Here is a 24,289-nt window from a genome sequence, read left to right as displayed (position 1 = left end):
TCATTCCTTTAAAGGATTGATATCTTTCTTACAATAATCAAATTATTTGAAAATCTATCTCTTTCATCAAAATACCGATATCTTATGCATTAAATGTTATTTTGGGTTATATGTTTCTGCTATAATAATCCTCAATGGCTTTATACATGTAGAATTCATAGAGAATGTATAAATTTAAAGTCAAAACATCTTAAGAACAACAAGAACAATATTGAATCAACGCATCAACATCAAAGAAGCCTTTTGTGCTTAATTTTGTCATATTCTTTGTAACATACTTGTGAGCTACATTATTTAATTTTGATCAAGTATGATTTGGGTGAAAGCGTATTGATTGCAAACACATTTTTCATTTGTAGTTTTCTTTAATTTACTTTATTTGTATTTCTTCTTGTGAAAAGAGTGTAAGCAAGGTTCGGGGTATAAACTTTATGTGTTGCTATAAGGTTATGTTTTGTCCTCAAAGGTTAGTAAATCTAGTGAATTTGAGAAATCATTGGTGTAGATGCTTAGGTAGTGAATGTAGATTTGATTTAGAAATCGAACAACTCTAAAATTGTTGTGCAAACTTTTATTTTTCGTTTACGTTCACATCAAAATCTTGAAAGGTCAATTCACCCCTCTCTTAACATATTTTGAGTGTTCGTGACAGTTAATATAGATTTTATATAAAATATATTAAAAAATATAATATCACATAAATTAGCCTAAAACACTTCGAATTTCATTTTTTATGAATCCTAAAATTCTAAAAATGAATTTAGGTTTAAAATTAATTATATCATATAGACATACACAAATATTTTCATATCAAGAATGTGTGAAACATATCATTTAATTTAAACAACATATAATAATACTGGCAAACTTATCATATATTATGTAAAGCATATACGACAAATAGCATATAAGCATTCAATTATGTATCCTTCTAAAGAATCTCCATAAATTAGTCGTATAGCATATTTTCCCATTATCAATATAGTATACTTCACATAAAAAAAGTCGCGACATATTTCATACGTGGAGTTGGTTCGAAACACGTAGTGAATCAGAAATAAGGTTTTATGTTAGGGAAACGAATGAATTTATAAAATTTCAAGAAATAAAAATAATTTTTTAATAAAAAATATATAGAGAAATCTTAAATATATAATCATTTTAAATTTTCAATAAGGGTCAAATTCATCTACTCACCCCTCAATTCATAACACACCTATATCATCATTTAGACTATGGAAGGGCTAATCAAAAGCTTGAAACGTACAGACATATAGAATTATACACTATACAATTCCGAGCTACCGAAACTTTAAATAAGGTTTTTTGACGCTTCAATCTACAAGTAAACATTCTTCTTTGGAATATCTCCTTCCATGATCTTCCTTGATAGCTTCGAATTTCACGATAAACACCATTGTTACTAAACGTCATATCAATAATCCAAATCTCACCATAATTAGCAACTTAAAGATTTGGGTTTCAAGAATACTCAGTTTCTTTCCAAAATATAAACCTAACTCAAATTCACTCATCATCAATTTTCTTTCAAAAACTTCGGTATTTTATGTTCGATGAAATGGTTCTCTCAATAAATTTTAAGATAAACTACATATTTGGTCACTCATCTATTTTTACAATTTCATTTTAATCATCTAATTATTTTTTTAAATCATACATAATATTATGTTTTGGTCATTGTCAGAAAAATTAAATAGAATTGCTATGTGACAAGTTTTTCGTTTTTCTTGGCTTTACATGAAAAAAATGGAAACAACATTGGTGTTTTATGCGAATAGATAAAATAAAGAGAAAACAAGGACATAATAGAAAATATATGTTTTTTTTGATGATTTTTCTCATCAAAATCGTACGTAAGTGATGATAATTTATAAAATCGTTGGTAATTAATGATACTTTTGATTCTTAAAAAAAATTATTCTCAGTTTATTTAAAAGAAGACTATTTATAAAAAAAAAGTTCTCGCCAATAGTAGATGACTTCTTTCAATTCCTTAAAGAATTTCATACTGACATATATTTTTAAAAATATTCATTCATTTATATTTAAATATAAATTTATTTATTATTATTTATATTCAATTCATTTTGTTTCTTTATTATTTATGTTTAATTCATTTTGTTTCTTTATTGTTTATATTTAATTCATTTTATTGCTTTCTTATTTGTATTTGGTTTAACATAAAAATAATAAATCAAACTATATCTATTTTATCATTTAGGTATCTAAAATTTTCCAATTAGTATAAGTGCTTAATGTTTTTGATTTTATCATTTTAAATTTATAATCTATCACGATTGTAAGAAAATCTATTTAAAAGCAGTCAACCAATTAATTTGTGACTTATGATCTAAATTTTAATTTCCTTTATTTATAAAAATAAAATTCTTATTTTAAAAAAATATCCTTATTATTTAGAAAATATCTAAAATTAAAAAAATTTAAAAAATATTCCTAAAATCATATTGTTGACCATCATTATTGTCGAAGATCACCCACTCATTTATAGACCACCATCGTAGTCCCACATATCCCACAAGTAAAGAGATTTGGGATTTAGGGTTTGAATTTATAGATTTATAAAAATTTTGGGGGTTGAGGTTATAATTGTTAGAAAAAAGTATTGATGCAAAATGTTGTAAGGCTTACCCTTGCACACAACAAAGGAACCTGAGGAAACTGTAAGGCTTACCCTTGCACAAAGCAAAGGAGCCTGCGGTAACGGTAATTAATCCATTAAAATATGAAAATGTTCCATATTTAGAAATCATGTACAAAAATACCGTAACTATAAACCATATCAGAAATATGTGGTAAATCAGATATCAAAATAAATTATATTCAGAACATCGATTATTGTCTCGTAAAAATATTCAGTATGTGATTTATCAAGATCGTATTTTCCAGTGAAAACAGGAAACCTGATAACATATTTCAAGTAACCATATTTCATAAAACCAGTAGATTCCATGATGTCATAAATAAGGAATAATTCATATTTTTTGGTGAAAATCGTAATCAGTAAACATATAACATTTTGCCATGTTTCATAATCCAGTAAATCAATAATTTCAGTAAAACGTATTTCAAAGCATACAAAACCGTCATGTAGTATATTTGGAACACACTAGAGGATCCAAATATTTATCAGAGACGCAGGGTAGTTATCAGAATGGATAACATGAAACTGATGTAATTTGATCGGATTCCAAGAACGAGATCCTATTGAAGGTAATCGATTACTAATGGATCTAATTATACATTTAAGGTTGATACTTTAGAATCCCACTATGATTCAGGTGCATCCGGAAGGTGTTCAGGAACCTTTATACAGAATAAATTCTAGATTCAGATTTACTGAGAGTGTTTAATTACTCAATAATAAGGGGTATTCAGAATCCTTTGCATCTGAGTTACTAATGTGTTCATATATAACTAGAGTGATTTGAGCTGATAAAGTAGAAACGAAGATTCAAAACACTTACTATTTATATTGATCGATCAGATTATCGAACAACTCCCAGAACTGATATTTGTCGACTGTCGATACCTTGCCCTTCTAGGGTATTCACTTTTTAATACCAAGAATTCTTGTCCATAGATCATCTACAGAATCATCGCTGAATATATCTTAAGGAGATGAACCTATATTCCATAGATCTTTATTTCATTTTCACGTTTCAACGGTATCAGGAAATACTGACTTACTTGATTTGTGGTTCATAACTCATAGAGATATTACATCATGTGAGTTCATCAGAGTTTTTAGAGTTATCCAAATTATTTACTTAATCCTCAATCATTAATGTTGTTAAGTTCATTTATTAGTCAATTCTATCATGGTTACTTCAGAGTTTTCCAGAGTAATTCAGACGATTCTGAATTTCGGATACATATTGTACTTCCGTTCAATTCAATTTGGTATTCGTGGCTGATTTGTCTAACGAATATCCATTTCTTAGTATCGAATGCGCTCTAGAGTTGAGCTGAGCTGAGTACTTCCAAAATTATCATCGATCCAAACTTGAGGAGACGAACAAAGATTCAAGTGGTATCTATGCCATTTAGGTACTGACATAACATTAGAGTTGGTCACCGGCTTAAGCTGTGTTCCATAACTTTTAAGGGTAGTATAACGCCCATGTTTATTTGGATTCCTTAACTAATCTAAGATATTTACTTAGTCTATTCCATAAGGTTATTTTGGTTATTTTAGTGCTCGACGTTATTTCAGTCATTCCAAAACTTGAGGATATCAATTCATTCATGGGCTTGGTGATATTCTTGGGTCATTTCCATTCTAGGGGCATTTTGGACATTTTACATATCCAATGTATTTCAATTCTTTCCTTCCGTCCGATCTTATTATTTAATTCAAACTTCTAGTATCTTGTACAAGCCATCTTGGGTTTAGAAATCGGTTATCCAGATTTTCTAAACAAAACTAGGATTTTCTATGCACATCAGTAGTTTCATCAAATCAATATGTCTTTACAAAGTTCTTATCCCACTTCCAGAGTCAATTCTTATCTTTTTACAATATAAGTGTATTTTCGTAATATTACCTAATCGAAGTATTCTCATAATTTATCATCCAAGTACCTTTAATGAGATAAATTATAATTTACATATTCGGGATTGATTCATTTATCACTTAATCACAAAACTTGTAATTCAATAGAGTATTAATTAATTTATCACTTAAATATTATTCAGTTCGAGTCCATCCATAATCAAACAGGCATAATAGTCCAATCATATACATCCATGCATTTATCCATTATCACATGTTTCATAAAGCATACAAAGAGGTAGTAATCTATTACCTTGATTTTTGTGCCATACTGATCGAACTTTTATACTCCATTCGAATGCCCTCGACCTTTATTTCAACTTCCAATAATTCCTCAGTTACATAACAACATAAATTACATCAAAAATGAAAATTAATTAGGAAAACCGGATCGAATCGGTTGGTAAATCAGTAAAAAAATAGCTTACTGATTTCAAATTTTACGAAACGGAATTTGGAATCGAACTCAGGACATCGAAAAACATAAAATATGACATTTTGAAAATTTTGACTCTTTGGTCAAAGTCAACGATCAACGGTTTGACTCGGTCAAAGTCAACGGTCAATAGATTGACTCGGTCAAAGTTAACGAGTTGACCAAGTGAGTTGAATCAGCCGAGTTAACTCAGCGCAAGTTGACTCAGTCGGGTCAAGCAGGTCGGGCAGACGGGTCGGGCAGTCCCATTCCAAACAGTCCACCAGGCAGTGGACTTTCCCCACTCTCAGAGGTGGTGCGTGGGGGCGCGTGCAGGGCCGTAGAGGGTTGGAAAAATTTCACAAAATTTTCTAAAATTACTTTAAGGGATTTTAAGACACTTACCAAGCTCGGTTCACAATTTTAACGGCAGAGAGCTCAATTCCAAAATATTGAAAACTTTAACTTCCTCACCTCCCTCATGCGCCAGCGAAGACAGAGACAAGAAGGGCACCGGTGGACTCGGAACGATGCAAGGAACAAGATGGTGCGGGAGATGTCGAAAGCGTAGCAACAATCGATGATGAATCGACGATTTTTATGGCGATGGAGTTTAAAAACTTCGAAACTTTGAGTTGAATTTTACGGTGAATGGCGACGATTCACAACGAGATGTTTGAGGGGTTTTGTTCATCGGTTGACAATGAACACGATGCTGGTTTTGGATTGACGAATGGTGGCCAGACGATGGAGAAATCGGAGCTCAAAGTAGTTGACGGGGGAGAGGAAATGTGGAAGCCTTCTGGAAAACAAACGGTAAAGGGGGATTTATTTTTCAACACATAAGAAAAATGGGTAAATTTAGGATTGGTCCCTGAATTTCCTACACTTCCTAAAATGGTTTGCCAACTTTGCGATTTTATAATTTAATCCTTAATTTCTTCCAAAATATCACTTAAATTCAATACTTTATAATTTCTAAAATTTAGCCCCTAAATTGGGGTATGATAATTCTTTCATCCTTAAAATAATTTCATCATTGAAATTTATTCATATCACATAATTGCATAAATGGAACTTCCATCAGTTTTTTCATATCTTCAAGTAACTTCTACAGAAGTACGTGTCCTCTACTAATCTTTAACCAGTTGAGTATACATTCTCATTAGAACTCTCCCTTATTCTAATAAAAAAATCAGAATGAATTTATCCTTGTGGAATCAATTCAGCCTTGGTTACGAGAATAGATTCATAGAGTTGTAACATATCTCAATTTCATTTCCGGAGTTAGCTTAGAATTTCTCGATTGAGTAACTCTCACATTATTAGTAAGGTATTTTACAAAATTTAGACAGACGTTACTGGTATTGTTTTTTGCAATGGTAGAGCCCTAATGGATAGAAAACTTATGTTAGCTCGTTATAGAGAGGGACTCATCCTTGGAGTTTCGGCTCAGAGGGGTACGATTGTATTCTAGGGCATGTACTGATCTGACACCTTTTGAAATTCGACCGGTCGGTCTATCATGAAAAATTTGACTCAACCTGGCTCTGATAGCACTAAACGTAACCCCTTCATACCGATGTGGGTAACCCGATCTGATCTGGAGTGTCACATTAGGGACACCGGAGTGACCCACCGTAAAAATAGCGGAAAATTTAAAACTTTTATTAAAACATGTAAACTCATAAAATCATTTATAAATACAAAAGTAAAATTTTCCAATATTCAGAAATAAAACAGATTTTCAGACTAATATATAAAACAAAATACAATCTACATACCCCCTAATCACATGTACCATACTCTACAAGCAACACCGGAAACTCCCTTACTGATGTTGATAAATGCACTGGTACGATTCTTTTAACCTGAAAAGGTGAGTAACAGAGTGAGCTTTGGAAAGCTCAGTAATACATAACTACCAGATGATGCTGAAGAATGTGCAGATATAGATAAACATATATTTTCTTATTAGTTCAAACATCTACAGATCTTTCTGTTGAGCGGAGATCCTACTGATATTTCAGGTAGTAACAAACAGTGAGCTTTTAGTTCAGATAAATATTTTGGATGACTGAGTTTCAGAGATCAAAATAGGTTATTAGTGTGTTCCCGTAAAACCAGTGAAAATATACATATCTTTTTAAAACATTAGTAGTTTAAAACATATTTTCCCTGTGCACAAAACAGAGGAGCCTGGGGAAATGGTAAGGTCTTATCCTCTGCACACAGCAAAGAAACATGGGGAAACTGTAAGGCTTACCCTTGCACACAGCAAAGGAACCTGGGGGAAACTGTAAGGCTTACCCTTGCACACAGCAAAGGAACTTGGGGGAAACTGTAAGGCTTACCCTTGCACACAACAAAGGAACCTGGGGGAAACTACAAGGCTTACCCTTGCACACAGCAAAGGAAGCTGAGGAAACTGTAAGGCTTACCCTTGAACACGGTACATGAACCTGGGGGAAAATGTAAGGCTTACCCTTACACACAACAAAGAAACATGAGGAAACTGTAAGGCTTACCCTTGCACACAGCAAAGGAGCCTGCGGTAAATGTAATTAATCCATTAAAATATGAAAATGTTTCATATTTAGAAATCAAGTAAAAAAATACCGTAACTAGAAGCCATGCCAGAAATATGTGGTAAATCAGATATCAAAATAAATTGTATTCAAAACATCGGGTATTGTCTCATAAAACTATTCAGTATGTGATTTATCAAGATCATATTTTCCAGTGAAAATAGGAAACCCGATAATATATTTCAAGTAACCATAGTTCATAAAACCAGTAGATTCCATGATGTCATAAATCAGGAATAATTAATATTTTTCGGTGAAAACCGTAATCAGAAAATATATAACATGTTGTCATGGTTTATAAACCAGTAAATCAATAATTTCGGTAAAACTCATTTCAAAACATATAAAACCGTCATGTAGTATATGTGGAACACACTAGAGGATCCAAGTATTTATCAGAGATGTAGGGTAGTTATCAAAATGGACAACATAAAACTGATGTAAGTTGATCGAATTCCAAGAACAAGATCCTATTAAAGGGAATCGATTACTAATGGATCTAATTAGACATTTAAGGTTGATACTTTAGACTCCCACTATAATTCAGGTGCATCCGGAAGGTGTTCAAGAACCTTTATACAGAATAAATTCTAGATTCAGATTTATTAAGAGTGATTCCATTACTCAATAATCAGGGGTATTCAGAATCCTTTGCATCTGAGTTACTAACGTGTTCATATATAACCGGAGTGATTTGAGCTGATAATAGAGAAACGAAGATTCAAAACACTTACTATTTATATTGATCGATCGAATTATCGAACAACTCCAGAACTGATGTCTATCGACTGTCAATTCTTTGTCCTTCCAGGGTATTCACTTTTTAATACCAACAATTCTTATCCATATATCATCTATAGAATCATCGTGAATATGTATTAAGGAGACAAACCTATATTCCATAGATCTTTATTTCATTTCCACATTTCAACGGCATCAAGAAATACTGACTTACTTGATTTATGGTTTATAACTCATAGAGATATTACATCATGTGAGTTCTTTAGAGTTTCCAGACTTATCTAAATTATTTACTTAATCCTCAATCATTAATGTTGCTAAGTTCATTTATTAGTCAAGTATATCATGGTTACTTCAGAGTTTTCCAGAGTAATTCGGACGATTCTGAATTTCAGATACATATTATACTTTCGTTCAGTTCAATTTGGTATTCGTGGCTGATTTGTCTAACAAATATTCATTTCTTAGTATTGAATGCGCTCTAGAGTTGAGTTGAGTAGAGTAATTCCAGAATTATCATCGATCCAAACTTGAGGAGACGAACGAAGATTCAAGTGGTATCTATGTCATTTAGGTACTGACATAACATTAGCGTTGGTCACTGGCTTAAGCTATGTTCCATAACTTTTAAGGGTAGTACAACATCCATGTTTATTTGGATTCCTTAACTAATCCAAGACATTTACTTAGTCTATTCCATAAGGGTATTTTGGTTATTTTAGTGCTCGATGTTATTCTAGTCATTCAAAAGTTTGAGGATATCTATTCATTCTTGGGCTTGGTGATATTCTTGGGTCATTTCCATTATAGGGGTATTTTGGTCATTTTACATATCCAATTTATTTCAATTATTTCCTTATGTCTGATCTTATTATTTAATTCAAACTTCTAGTATCTTGTACAAGCCATCTTGGGTTTAGAAATCGATTATCCAGATTTTCTAAAGAAAACTAGCATTTTCTATGCACATTAGTAGTTTCATCAAATCAATACGTCTTTAAAAAGTTCTTTTCCCACTTCCAGAGTCAATTTTTGTCTTTTTACAACATAATGGTATTTTCGAAATATTACCTAATCGAAGTATTCTCATAATTTATCATCCAAGTACCTTTAATGAGATAAATTATAATTTACATATTCAGGATCGATTCCTTTATCACTTAATCACAGAACTTGTAATTCAATGGAGTCTTAATTAATTTATCACTTAAATCGTATCAGTTCGAGTTCATCCATAATCAAACATGCATAATAGTTCAATCATATACATCCATGCAATTATCTATTATCACATGTTCTATAAAGCATACAAAGAGGTAGTAATGTATTACCTTGATTTTCTTGTCATACTGATCGACCTTTTAAACTTCATTCGAACACCCTTGATCTTTAATTCAACTTCCAATAATTCCTCTGATACATAACAACATAAATTTCATCAAAAACGAATCTTAATTGCGAAAAACAGATCGAATCGGTTGGTAAATCAGTAAAAAAAATAGCTTACCAGATTCGAATGTGGTGAAACAGTCCTCGGAATCAGACTCAGGACGTTGAAAATATAAAATATGACTTTTCAAAAATTTTGACTTTTTGGTCAAAGTCAATGGTCAACGGGTTGACTCGGTAAAAGTCAATGAGTTGACCTAGTGAGTTGACTCAGTCGTGTTAACTCAACACGAGTTGACTCAGTCGGGTCAAGCGGGTCGGGCAGGCCCATTCCAAACAGTCCACTAGGCAGTAGACTTTCCCCACTCTCAGGGGTGGCACGTGGGGGCGCGTGCATGGCTGTAGAGGGTCGAAAAAATTCCATAAAATTTTCTAAAATTATTTTAAGGGATTTTGAGACACTTACCAAGCTCGATTCACAATTTTGAACGACGTAGAGCTTTATTCCGAAACATCAGAAACTTTAACTTCCTCACCTCCCTCACGCACCGACGACGACAGAGACAAGAAGGGCACCGGTGGACTCGGAACGATGCAAGGAACACGATGGTGCGGGAGGTGTCGAAAACGGAGCAACGATCGACGATTTTCACGGTGGTGGAGTTTAAAAACTTTGAAACTTTGAGTTGAATTTTATGGCGAACGGCAACGATTCACAATGAGAAGTTTGACGGGTTTTGTTCACCGGTCAACAACGAACACGATGGTGGTTTCGAATCGACGAACGATGGCCGGACGGTAGAGAAATCGAAGCTCAAAGTAGTTGAAAGGGGAGAGGAAATAGTGAAGCATTCTGGGAAAATAGAAGGGGGAGGGGAATTTATTTTTCAACACATACGAAAAATGGGTAAATTCAAGATTGGGTCCCTGAATTTCCTATACTTCCTAAAATGGTCTGCCAACTTTGTGATTTTACAATTTAATCCTCAATTTCTTCCAAAATATCACTTAAATTCAATATTTTATCATTTCTAAAATTTATCCCTTAATTTGGGGTGTTACAAGTTTAATATTTATAAGGAAAAGTAAGGGGTTAATCAATAATAAGTAGAGGTGGTTATCATAAAATCTCAAACACTCTTCAATATCTTCCAAATATAGAAAAATATTTTATAAAAGATATTTATTTTTATTTAATTATTTTCATTATCTAACAATCCCAATAAAGCAAATAAAAAAATATTATTGAAAACAAGAAAAGAGCAACAATGAAATTAGTCACTTAAGTACTAATATATGTTAGATTTGAACTATTACATAGTGAAATTAGCAAACCTTCTATTAACAAGTGAATGAAGTTGTTAAAATAAGAGTAAACTTATGACACACAACTAATCTTAGATCCAATTGAGTTCCACGATATATCAATCAATTTATGCAATATACTTAGGGATGCTAGTAAGTGATCTAGAAAGACAACCCAATATCTTTCATAGAAATTTTATAGTTTTTCACATTTACATAGGCGATTTCATCAAGTCTATCTCAATATAGACCACTCAAATAAGGGATGTGAAATCATTAAGAGCATTTAGAAAGCTCATCGTCTCTTTTTTAAGATTCAGTGAATTCATCAAGTCCCTCTCATAAGGACCACCCAAATCATAGGCTATGAACTCATTAAGAGCTTAAAACTCAACATCTGAAGTTAGTGAATGCATCTAGTCTATCTCATTAGGATCACCCAAATTATGGGCTATGAATTCATTGAGAGTGTAAAGCTCATCCTTTTAATTCATCAAGTCCTTCTCACAAGGATCACTCAAAACTTGGGCTATAAATCCATTATGAGAAAAAGTTCATCCTTAAGACTGTACAATATTTTCCATATGGATAGGTAAAAATGTACGCTATGAGTCTTTCTATGACTTTGTTTGACTAAGTTGGATGTCCACCATGAATTCTTCAATCAAATGGGCTTAAGACCTATCTCCCTCGACAAATCATGAATCACTTTTCGTTTTAACTCTTAAGTTAATGAATCTATATAAATTATCATTAATCCTTATATACTTCAAAGTACTATCATTTTATCTTATCGGCTTATGCCTTATCTTTTTATTGTAGGCTTAGTTTTCTTAAACCATTTATATAAGTCACGTAAAATCATACTGGATAAAGATTTTTCTCTCTTTAAGAATTTTCAACAAGATTGATTCTTTAGGCATTCAACCTCTTACCTAGTTAAGTCTCGACTTAGCATCTAAGACTTCACAGTAGGCTACTAAAATATTTTTTTACAATTTTTTTTACAAAACCTGCTCTATCCAGGATAAACACATGACCACTAAAAGAAGTTTATCGATGTATTATCAAATAAACAATCATAATATCCTTTCAAGACTGTAGGATATTTTTGGATAAATTATAATCACTAAATCATTATAAACTTTAAGTTTTTAAGAAAATACTTAAAATTTCTTTCTGTATCTAGGATTGGATTCTAAATGTGTTATAGATGCCAGGTCAAGTATAAAAACTCTCCAAATAGAATTCAAACATTATTTTCATTAACTCTTTGTTAATATTATGCTAAGAGAGCTATTTTAAGAATCATTTAATACTAAAATTTTCTACGTAAAAAGATTTATACTCAAATAATATCTTTTTATTAGTTTTAATAATTTTTAACACTAGGGTTTCACATATATCATCCAAGATTTCCAAACTATGAGAAAAAAATATATGAGTTTCATGCAATATAAATAGTCATTCTCATACAAATAAATTTATATGCTTCACAACACAAATTATAAAATCAAGGGTTCGTTTTATACACATTACATTTTATATCATTCATAGGATAGAGAACTATTTCCAATTTCTCACTCATTCTCTAACCTTATGGCGTCTAAATTAATAATATCATATTAGTCAATTATTGAATTTAAAAAAGATCATTGACAACTCAACTACTGTGACCAAAACTTTTATCTTAATCACATTATCAATTTTCACTTTTTTAACTTCTTCTATAAGTTACAAATTGTGTATATTTGTCATAGTATTTTATGAAAAATAGCTAGCATAGAACTAAATAGTGCACCAGGTAGGTCTATGAAAAAGAGAGGTGGTACACTAGGCGCACTTAAATACCAAGCCTTTTCCAAAACCAATCATAGACATGCATTCTTATTCTGTCACACTATTTTTCAATTAACCATCCATAAATTTTCTCACTTTTATTATAAAGGTTTCAAATATTATGGACAAAAAAATGTATCCCTTTTACATAGAACTAACATATGTGTCTTTGTAAAATAAAATCACGTGATATTAAACATGAATATAAAGGCAATAAATCTAGATAATATGACCTCATAGGTTGAAACGTAACAACCAAGTAGATTTATTTATTCTCAACATGCCTTTAATTTGAGTCCTTTCATCATCATCCTCAGATTGAGTCAATCATCCATTCGAAACCTCGAAATTATAGTCTTAAAGTTGTCGTTTAGGTTTTCAAGCCCCTTGTATGATCTCTTTCACATGATTTGTCCCCTCAAAAATTAAAAATAAAGATTCATAGCATTAATCAATCAATTGTGGACGAACGAAAAAAATTAAATGTATCATGCAAAATTTAAAAAGAAAACAAATTGTAAATGAAGTACTAAAATAAATTATCTTTAAATATAGATGACATGAGCATAATATTTCTTTCTCTTCAAAAACGTGTGAATCTTAATAAACAAATCACGAGTCGAGTCACAGGCCAAAATAATATTTAAAGAATTTATCATAAACTCTTTCATAGGTTATTAATAGTAAGTATATATATATACATAGAGAGAGAGAGAGAGAGAGAGAGAGAGGTATTCGGTGGTGATTGCATGGGACTTTAAATCAAGAACATAATCCCTGTTAGATTTTTCGTGGATCTCAACTCTTAAAACCGTAAACATTTAATATAGACCCAAAAAATTATTAAAGAAATTTAACCAATATTTTGAATACAAAAACTCTTCAAATCAGGAACATAATCCACATTTAATCATATTTTGAATCGGTTGGCGATAGGAACAACAACGGTATGATTAGTCGATGAATGAAATTGAAGCTTTTAGTATTAAAGATTTTTGTGATTTTAGAGAAATTTTAGAGTTTTTAAAAAAATATATATATAATATTGTTTAATTTTTAAATAAATTTTTAAAATTTTATAAACATGTCATATCAAATTTTGATTAATTGATTTTTAGTAATTTTTTTTTAAAATCTTAAAAACTATATACTTAAAATCGTAACATCGAAAATGTTAAAAGACTACATTAACGAGAAAATTTTAAACACCTATATAAAAATATATATTTTAAATATTTTTATATTAAGTCTTTTTATTTGGTTCATACTCAAGTTTCTTTCTAATTTTATCCCTAAAAAATTAAAAATAACAATCATTACATCTTTTAAGGTAAATTTTATGGGTGGCCACTCAATTATTGCTCCTTATCATTTTAACCATTGATATTTTGATTTCATTATCATCCAATTATTTAAATACTCTAATTAAGTCATTAATTGATAACTTTTAATAGATGAAATAACTTGACTGTTAAAAATTTGATATAATTATATATTTAGTTTTTAATATTAACATATTTTATCAACATAATCCTAATTTAATTTAATTTAAAAATTTAAATTTTTTAATAAGATATTAACACATCAGCATTTTATTGGAGATTTTTTTTAATTTATTTAATTTAAAACATAAAGAAAGAAAGAAAACAAAGCAAATTAAGAAAAAGGAAATAAATCAAATAAAAAAGGAAGGGTTTTCATTGGTTTTTGCGTGAACCAGAAAGGGAATAAAGGAGAAGGTGTCGTTGTTGCTTGGGTCCTGTTGCCATCACCGCCGCACCTGTTTTCTCTGTTGGATCGTGTGTCGTCGTTGTATTGGTAGCCTCCCTCTTTATATTTGCAAGGTAATTTTTCTTTTTGTTTGGTTCATTGGAGTTGAAAAGAAAAATGAGGGATTTTGTTCGGTGAGAGAGACTGTCGTGGTGGTCATCACCGCCGATGGTTGTTGGTTCGATTATAAGCCGTTGGTGAGTCCAGTTTTGTCTGCTGTCATGGTTGGCCATCGCCGGGAGGTTGCGGTGGTTAACTTGAGCCTTCGCCGGGGTGGAGCAAAGTCACTGTGTTAGTGATGGGCGTAGCTATGTCCATTTGTGTGTAGTCATGGGTCGTCGTGGGGGCGCTGTCAAAGAGAGGGGAGTGGCCGTCGATGACCCTGGTTCACGAAGAAACTTTTATTAAACTAAATAAATGAAAGGCAAATTACTTGGATACCATCTAATTATGAGGATGGTGTCATCATTATTTTAAAATTTTCATCAATATGATTAACTTATTAATCATAATTATCGAAGTGTTGACATGATAGTAACAAAAGTGGTATAATTCATATCTTGTCCTTATAACTTATATATTTTCTATTTTTGTTCTAATTTCGATTTAATTAAACAAATTTAATTCTCTAATGTAACATATGTCAACACTTGATTATAGAGATTTTTAATTTTAATATGATTAATTTAATAAACTTTTAATCCAGTTAAAAGCTGACACACCTTTTGAAATGAAGAAAAAAATAATTAAAGGGTGTGTTTTTATAGCTTAGGGAATTAAACTTGGTTCTCAAAATGAGCCTTTGCACGCCTCATTCGCTGAGTCATTTCCCCCATTTGTTATTACCTTAATACATAATTCGTATAACTTGTTTAAGTTTAGAAAAGAAAAAAGCTAATTGAAGCCAAGATCTATTATGAACCAAGCATACCTCAACCAATAAGCTAAATCTAATATTTGAGATTTAATCACAACATTTTATATATTACATATTATAGTTAATGATAGAAAAAAGAAATAAAAATGGATAATTGAGGTTTTAAACCTGACCCAATTAGAGATGTAATAGTACTTAAATCACTAAAATAACTCTAATAGATTATTTTTAATTTGATTTAATATTTTAAATTAAATTTATTTTTAATAATTATATATATATATATATATATATGAAATCATATTTAAAATTAAATTTAAAACTCTATTTCACATACTCGGAACACAATTTAAAATCAAAAGATAAATTTATAATTTGAATCTTAATTTTTTTTATAAATATGATTTGAATATTAAATTATTTTTAATGATTTCATATCTATAATCATTAAAAATATACATGAAAAAATAAATTTAATTAAAAATATTAAAATCGTAAACCAATTATAAATAAGTTAAGACTTGATTATTTTCTAATAGATCTTGCTTAAAATTCCAATTTATGTTGTTTTAGTTTTTTTTTTGTCTAAACTTTAACAATTTATATAATTTCATATGATATTAACAAATATGGGGAACGGCTTAGTGCATATAAAGGCCCCCTTTGAGACCCAAATTGATTCTCTTGATCGGTAAAATAAATTCTTCAGTTGTTTATTCTTATTGGATTGAAAATTTATTAAATTAATTAGATTAAAATTAAAAAAAAAAACTCTTTAATCATGCGGTGACATGTATTATAATTTTATTAAAGAATTAAATTTATTAAATTAAATTAAAATTAGGATCAAAATGAGAGAATATATAAGTTATAAGGACTATATGTATAATTATACTAATTTTGTTAACTATCAGTACTTCCGTTAAATGTTAACGGTAGGTGACTATATTGAAATCAATTTAATAGTTACATGGTCATATTGACGAAATCTTAAAAATGGTGGTCATATTAATACTAATCCCATAGTTAGGTGATCATTTAATATGTAAACACTAAGAATTAAATGTGTAACTATACTAATTTTTTTTAACTGTTCCATTAACTTATCAGCTAAAAGTAAATAGCCAATGACTTAATTATAACATTTAAATAATTAGGTAGTATAATTGATTAAATCAAAATATAATTATTAAAATGAAAATACGAAATAGTTGAGTGGTCATCTATATAATGTAATTTTTCTTCTTCTTATGTTTCTTACCCTTTTGTTGGCAATTCACGAGGAGACACCTAGAAGGGATAAAAGTAAAAAAAAAAAATGGAAAGAACAGACCGCGTGGACTTTGTATACTCCCCCACAATTAAAAATCCTTTGACATTATTCAAAAGTCAACCCCGTTTTCAATGTCGGAATCACGAAGTTATAGAAAGAACAAATCACAAACGATAAGGCTTTAAGATGCTTAATTTGTCAACCTCCCTTCCTTTTCTTTATAAATTTTAATTTTAATTTTAATTTTAATTTTTTCGTGTTCTTTTATATATATGAATAATCGCAAAAGCCCACACAAATACAAACCACCCTATCTCCACAACAATCATAATTCAGCGCCTTGTTTTGTCTTCACATTCTTCTCTATCTTTTCAGAGAGCCAGCTGAAGATTTCATTTTTCCTTTTCTGAGCTTTGCGTCAGTAACAGAGAGAAAAAAGGATACAAAACTCATGGATGTTGATTGGGATTTGCATGCTGTGGTGAGAGGCTGCGCTACCGTCACAACCAGAGGCAGTGGTGGTGCCGCAGACAGCTCTTTCATGGCGGATTTGCACCCTCAATCCGGGTTTTCAACTTTGTCCAGTCAAGAACCTTTTCAGGGCCAAATATTGTCTTTCCCAAATCAGTTCGAAGCAATAAATGATATGGAGGAACTGCATGAGCTTCACAAGCCTTTCTTCCCCAAATCTCAGCCTCTCCCCTCGCAGATGAAACTGAAACAACAGCAAGAACATAAGCCTAAGCAGTCACAAGCTGTCTCTCTTACAAGCGTTGATACAAAAGCTAGTAGCACTTGTAGGACTCACAGTTCTCATAATTCTCGATGTAAAAGAAGGTAAATTTCAGCATTAAAATTAGTTATTTTCAAATAACCAGCTCAATAGTTGGATCTGTTGTTTGTCGATTATGTTGAAATTTTTTGCTTCCTGTTTAACAGAAAGAATCAGCTGAAAAGGGTTTGCCAAATTCCGGCAGAGGGTCTATGTTCAGATGTGTGGGCGTGGAGAAAATATGGTCAAAAACCCGTTAAAGGCTCTCCTTATCCAAGGTAAATCATGTGGTTTTGTCTCTTCAATTTGATCATAGTAATAAAGATTGGTTTTTGTTTCTGCATTCAATTAATGCTTTTGGTTTGTATAACAGGGGCTATTACAAATGTAGCAGCTCAAAGCGGTGTTTGGCTCGGAAACAAGTGGAAAGATAAAGATCCGACCCCAATCTCTTCATTGTCACGTACGCCGGTGAACACAGCCACCCTGCTCCGACGAACAGGAATTCACTCTCCGGCAGCACCCGCCAGAAGCCTTTCGTTCCACAAACGGACGCCGCCGGTGACTCGATCAAACCTTCCTCTGATAAACCCGCCAATAGTTCGTCTCCGGCGACCTCCGTCTACTTGGATGAAAGGGTTGTGGTTCAAAGTAAAAAGGTGGACAACATAGAGGATTTGGTCGAGGATGAAAGGAACGATGAGTTTGGGATGGACACGGCAGTGAGTGATGATTTCTTCGAGGGTTTAGAAGGAATCGCTGAAATGGTCGCCGGAGATTGTTGTTCCGATAATTTCCCGGCAAGTTTTGACCTTTCTTTGATTGCTAACAGGGCAGCTACTGTCGCCGGTAGAGTCTAAAACTTGCCTGAATGTGTAATTTATTCAAAAAAGAGTAAACTATGTAAATAGTCTCCAAACGTTTAGACTTCTTTCAGTTTGGTCACTAAACTTTTGAAAATTGTAATACAGTCATCAAACTTTTAGTTCGTTTCCAGTGAAATCCCTGCCGTTGCCTCCCCTTAATTTTTAAGGCCGTGACACTTAACTGCGGTTAACTCCCTTTCTTCTTCATCATCAGTAAGGCCTCTGAGTTTGCTGATTACTCACGTTGGAGCCACTGCTTGTTCTCTCATACGGGGAAGAATTTGAAGCAAGAACTTGGGATGCGTACAAGAAATTTCCCCTTGGAGTACTATTTTCATTTATCTTATTGTATATTTCCATTAGTTTCTCGCCTTGTTCTCAATAAAGCCAAACAAGCAAGGAAAAAGAAAATCGTATAAACTCTAAAGAAAGAATTGGTGCTAGGAAAATGAAACTTTAAAGAGTATATAGCTAGGATACCTAATGATGGTTTACAGCAACAAAGTCGTCCAATTTCGTATCAAATAGAAGATAATTTTTTTTTGGAACTGAAACAAGAACCATGTTATAATCAAAACATGGGAGAGCAAAACTCATGGTTCTTTTAATTTGCATCTCCAAAAATCCTCATACAATTGATAGTCGAATATCAAAGGTCATCAGGGAAAACACAAACTTGATTGCCTAAACAAAGTATGGAGCAAACAAACCTTACGTGGCCGTCTTCAGCTCCTGAAGCAGCAGTTGCATAAAGAGGGCGAAGGACATGTCCTTCCTTCGGTTCAATATGTACCCATTTTTGCCCGCTAAGCTTATGCGTCTCGAATTTCACACAACCTTCCTTGAGAGCATAGAGGGTGTGATCTTTCTCGATCCCGACATAGTTTCCGGGATGAAACCGAGTTCCTCGCTGGCGAACTATAATGTTTCCGGGATGAATGGGAAACTATTGAAATGCTCTGAAGTTTTACGCCAACGAATCTTTAAGGGAAAATTACACTTGCAGAAGATAAAACAAGGCGATGAACTGCAGAATGAGTTGAACTATGAATAAGAAGAAGCGAGGAGAAAGAGTAAGGTGAATCCGGGACCGGGAAGCAAGCTATTTGACAAGACGTTCATTGTTCAAAGAAGATTAAAAAATTTGAGATGGTATTCAAAAGGCAAAGGGAGAAAATGAAAGCCAATTGGAATTTTCCACTCTGAACGATATTTTTCTTCTCTCTACCTTTACTTGTTTTTATAGAGACAGAATTGGTTGGGGTGGGGGAAGAAAAACTATTTACTTGAATCAACCCATAGCCATGGATCTTACTGAAGAATAAGACGAAGAAGAAAGGGAGTTACGGGAGGTAACAATGAAAACGAACTAAAAGTTTGATGACTGTATTGCATGTTTCAAAAGTTGAGTGACCAAAATGTAAGCAACCTAAAAGTTTGGAGACTATTTATACAGTTTACCCTTTAAAAAATCATGTACATGTCATACCCTTTTTGGTAGAATCTAAGCCAACAATGCTTTTATTCTGTAATTTATAGGATTCCATTAATGAGTCTTGCAGAGGAAAAAAGAGTTGGTTTCTTGTTTCTAGTCTTTAGGTTAAGTTACAGTTTTTATTTATTTTTTACTGGAAACGAAGATTGAGTTTTGGGATGATTCAGGACCATCTTTTTGTATACTTAAATGGGTTATTTGACAAAAGAAACCTCAGTTATTCTCAAGTATTTAAAAATGGTACATTGAAAGCAAAAAGAAAGCAATCTTCTGAATCAATTCATCAAAACAAGGCCAAAAGACAATCCTTATAATTTGCAGCCATTCAACGCACTAAAGGGGAGAAACCCTTCTTTGTACGAAGCGTTTTAATTTTTTTGATCCATCAACACCAGAAAGCAACTCCCTGAGGATCTCCAATTCTCCATGGTTATAGAATCTGGATTGCAAGCATTCTCAATCATACTGTCCATCAATCCATATGCATTTTCCAACAAATTGTTCTCTTTAAGGCCTCTGAGCACTGCGTTGTATGTGGTGGTATTAGGCTTCACCCTTTTTGCTTTCATATCATCCATCAGAGAGCGCACCTTTGATGTCATTGTTCTTGCATAGAGATTCTATAAGACTGGTATATACCAGAGTGTTTGGTGGAACCTGTGATCGGAAATCATGTCGTTGAAGAGCTTTGTTGCTTTCTCAATCTTTCCATTCGAGCTCCATACGTCGCGGTAGTTGGGATGACACCTTGGTTAATCATCTGTTTCATCACCTCGCCGGCAATTTCAAAATCCCCAGTTTTGCAAAAATAAGTAATCGAAGTGTTATACGAGACGCTATCAGGCTTCATCCCTGCTTCCAGCATTTCCTTGATGATATCATAAGCTTTATTTACCATGTTTTCCTTAATGAACCCACTAACAAGCGAATTGTAGCATACAATGTCGGGGAGGAACCCGGCTTCTTTTAGCTTCGACAAAACATTGCTGGCATCATCCATCCTTCCAGCTTTGCACAAACTAGAGATCAAGCTGTAGCAAACCTTCGGATGCAGAGAGCATCCTCTTGTTAACATTTGATCGAACAGATCAACTGCCTTAGCAATATGGTCGACATTGCAGTAAGCTGTAATTAGGGTGGTATAAGTAACTGCATTGCCTTCCAACCCTCTTCCCTGCAAATCATTGAAGAACTCTAGTGCACTATTAATCATCCCATGTCTGCACATTCCATCAATCAATGTACTAAGAGTGATCACATTAGGTGAAATCCCTTCTTCAATCATCTGCTCAAACAACAACTTCCCTCTCTCAATCTCTCCCGTTTTACAAAATCCATCAATCAAGCAATTATAAGTAACAATATTAGGTTCCAATCCCTTCATCGACCTCATCTGTCCAATCAAATGCAACCCTTCCTCTTGCCTCCCGACTTTACAAAGTCCATTAATCACGGTATTATACAAGACAACATCAGCTGAAATTGAAACACCGTTGCTCCTGCTTCGTTCACCAAGCTTGTTTAACACCTCCATTGCATCATCGACCCTCCCGAACTTACATAAATGATTAATGAAAATCCCAAAAGTTACAACATCGGACTGAATACCGCTCTCCTTCATCTCAGCCAAAAGTGTGTTCATTCTTTTAATATCTCCACTCCACCCTAAGCCGGTCAAAAGTACATGGAAAGGAGGAGTTTCAAGGGGCGCTCGCAGTGTCAGCAGTTCATGCAAAACATTCCAAGGTTGATTGATTTTCCCACTCCTACATAACCTAGAAATCATTTGGGTCAGCCAAAACGTCTTTGGAAAAACACCATGTTTCCCAAAACTTAAAACCAACTTAATGATATCTTCCTCGCTTAAGTTGTTCCCTTTCCTATCTCCCTTCAACAACGCGCTCAGAACAATATCACCAGTAATTTTATCAGGCGGAACCTCTGATAATGGTTGATGCATTTCATCGAGCACATGGAGCGCGTTTTTGAAACGTCCATCTCTCAACAGAACACCAATAAACACATTACGAACGTGCGTGATTTTAAGAGAAGGGTCAAGTTCGTTAAAAAGTACAACAGCTTCATCCACCATCTTGTGTCTCCCGAGATACCGAATGAAAATCGCGGCAGCGTTGACAGTAAGAGGAATTTCCCATTCTTTCGAAGCTCGGTACAGTTTGGATAACGTAGACCCAGAATCGAGTTCTCGACCCGCTAGCTCGACAAGGGCTTGGAATGGGTAAGAGAGGAAATGGGTGATTTGAGAAGGGGAGTTTTGTTGAAGGTGTTTGAGGAAATTAAGGGCCAGAGCAGAGGAAGCAAGGTTGCGAGTAACATTGTAGAGAAAAAAAAGGAGATGATGAAGGAGAAGAGCAGAGACTGCAGGTGTTGATTGGAGGGCCACTCTTCATGTGGGTTTTGGAGGAGGAGTTGAACAGCTCTGTTGATTTTTGAATCATCCTCTTGCGGAGGTTGTTGGGGTTTAGTCTCGGTGGAGAGGTGACGGGTGAGGATGTAAGATTCCGATTGGGGTTTAGGGAGGAAGAGTTTTGAGTGCTTTGACACCGGAATTGCAATCTTCATCTTTCTTTTACTTTTTATGGGGAGATGGAGGGAATCTCTCTTCTTATGTTCGACCCTCGAATCTGTGACTGAAGAATCGACGCTTGTTAGTTTCGTTTTTCTCTATGTGATGATGAAGATTAACACTATTGTAGACATCAGTTTTTTCTCCATTTTATTCATTATTATTATTTATTATTATTCTATTATTATTATTATTTTAATTATAATAATAATAATATTATTATTAATATTATTATTATTACAGACCCAAACCAGAACCCGACCCAATTACATAACCCATAAACCCAAATCGACCCAAAGGAAACCTTAAACCCGATTAGCGTTTGTGTTTCATGCCTCAGCCGCCAACAAACAACAGCCGTTGGATCTTGTGAGATCCAACAGTCCAAGGACATCCAGATGAAACCCTAGGGTTATGATACCCTAGGGCCACGTCGCTCCCTCCTCTGCTACCACGTGGCCGTCGCCTCCAACGTCACTCTACCCGCTGCCACGACGCCAACCGAAGGGTCTAGAAGACGCTGCAAGCCGCACACGCGTCACCATTCTTCGGTGAGTCACCACAAGTTTGGTGACTCATCGAAACTCCTGTTTGCGACCGGTCCGAAGGCATCCCTGGTGGTGTCTATAAAAGCCACCGATTCCCTGCCAGCAAAGAACCACCAAGAACAGAGAGCAACAAGAGAGCAAGAACGGCAGAAACAACCCCAATAATACCAAACAACAAATAAGAACCCAAATATCACACCAAAAAATAATCATTCGAAAAGAAAGAAAGAAGAAAAGGTACAAAAGCCTTACCCTTGACGCCTCGTTAGCCCTCAGAGAGCCCAAACGTCGCCGGAGATAAACATCGAAGGTAAATAAAACCTAGATCTTCGGGGTTTGGGGGATTTATAGGAAAAGGGGAGGCCGAATTCGGCCTTAGTGTCGAAAGAGGTTTGATTTGGGTCAATATTGTAATTTTCAGCAATCGTGGGTGGTGGGCGACGGTGGCTGCCGGCGCCGGAGCAAGGCAGCCGACCGGTGATCAATTTCTCTCCAGCGAGAGAAATATTTAGAGAGAAGTGAGAGGAAATCTCTCCTTAGAGAGAGAGAGAGAAGAAAGAAAATGAGAAGAAATGGCTTAGGGGGTCGGATTAAAGGGTATTTATACCCTCATCAAAACGACGTCGTTTTGATTAGGGGTACCTGTGTAATTTCCAAAGTGGAACAACCATTTCCGCAATCCCTTTAAGTCTGTAACTTTACGAGTTGATCACTAAAATCAATTTATAATCATTTTAATTATGTCTCTTAATTTTATTTTCTATATAATTTAGTCACTAATATGATTTTATATATTTTATGTAAAATAACAAATTTAGACATTGTAATTTTTAATAGTTTATTTGTTAATCCCGAATAAATAATTAGGTTAAATTACACTATAACCCTCATATTTTATATTATTTCGAATTAGGTCCTTTAATTTTAATATTTTATATTTTAATCACTTATTTTAATTTTTACTATAAGTTTTCTTATTTTTTATTTAATTCCACAGTTTTAATTTCTTTTATTTTAGTCATTATTTAATGCAATTTTATTATATTTTTTATTATCATTTATTTTTTTAATATGTTTAAATTAGTAATTTATTTATTTATTTGTTTGTTTATTATTATTTATGTTTTATTCACTAATATTATTATGAAATAAAATATAATAATTTCATAATTTAATTAAATAATAATATTTTTTTATTTTTAAATACTCAGAAAGGGCAGTCTTAAAATA

At 33.1% G+C, this 24,289-nt stretch overlaps 2 pseudogenes; one reads left to right on the top strand and one right to left on the bottom strand.

The window, feature by feature from the left end:
• Positions 1–17,227: 17,227 nt before the first annotated feature.
• LOC120182813 lies at positions 17,228–18,443 on the top strand (annotated as a pseudogene).
• Positions 18,444–20,134: 1,691 nt separating this feature from the next.
• Positions 20,135–22,555, bottom strand: LOC120182966 (annotated as a pseudogene).
• Between the last annotated feature and the right edge of the window lie 1,734 nt (positions 22,556–24,289).

The sequence above is a fragment of the Hibiscus syriacus genome, unplaced genomic scaffold (assembly GCF_006381635.1).
Source record: "Hibiscus syriacus cultivar Baekdansim isolate YM2019G1 unplaced genomic scaffold, ASM638163v2 tig00112738_pilon, whole genome shotgun sequence".
In the NCBI taxonomy this organism is placed as follows: domain Eukaryota; kingdom Viridiplantae; phylum Streptophyta; class Magnoliopsida; order Malvales; family Malvaceae; genus Hibiscus; species Hibiscus syriacus.
The sequence above is the reverse complement of the archived record's forward strand: the minus strand, read 5'-3'. Positions and strand labels throughout refer to the sequence as shown.